We start from the raw sequence: 231 nt of genomic DNA, 5'->3' as shown, positions 1-231 counted from the left end.
TCACAAAGGGTTTGATTAACATTTGCAAGATGCTCACTGTTCACTCCCACAGCCCTGCTGGGAATTCTAACTAGCTAAATGAGAAGTGCTGTCCCCACATGTGTGGTATCCAGCGTGTCTGAGACAGTCGGGTAATAGCAGGTCTCTGGCATGGGAGTGAGGAGAAAGGAAACAGGCATTTTCTAATGCAGATCTGTCAGTTCCAACGGATCTGCTCCAGGAGACTCTTGG

This window comes from Mesitornis unicolor, unplaced genomic scaffold, assembly GCF_000695765.1.
Source record: "Mesitornis unicolor isolate BGI_N332 unplaced genomic scaffold, ASM69576v1 scaffold2332, whole genome shotgun sequence".
NCBI classification, from domain to species: Eukaryota; Metazoa; Chordata; class Aves; order Mesitornithiformes; family Mesitornithidae; genus Mesitornis; species Mesitornis unicolor.
Note: the sequence above shows the minus strand (reverse complement) of the source record.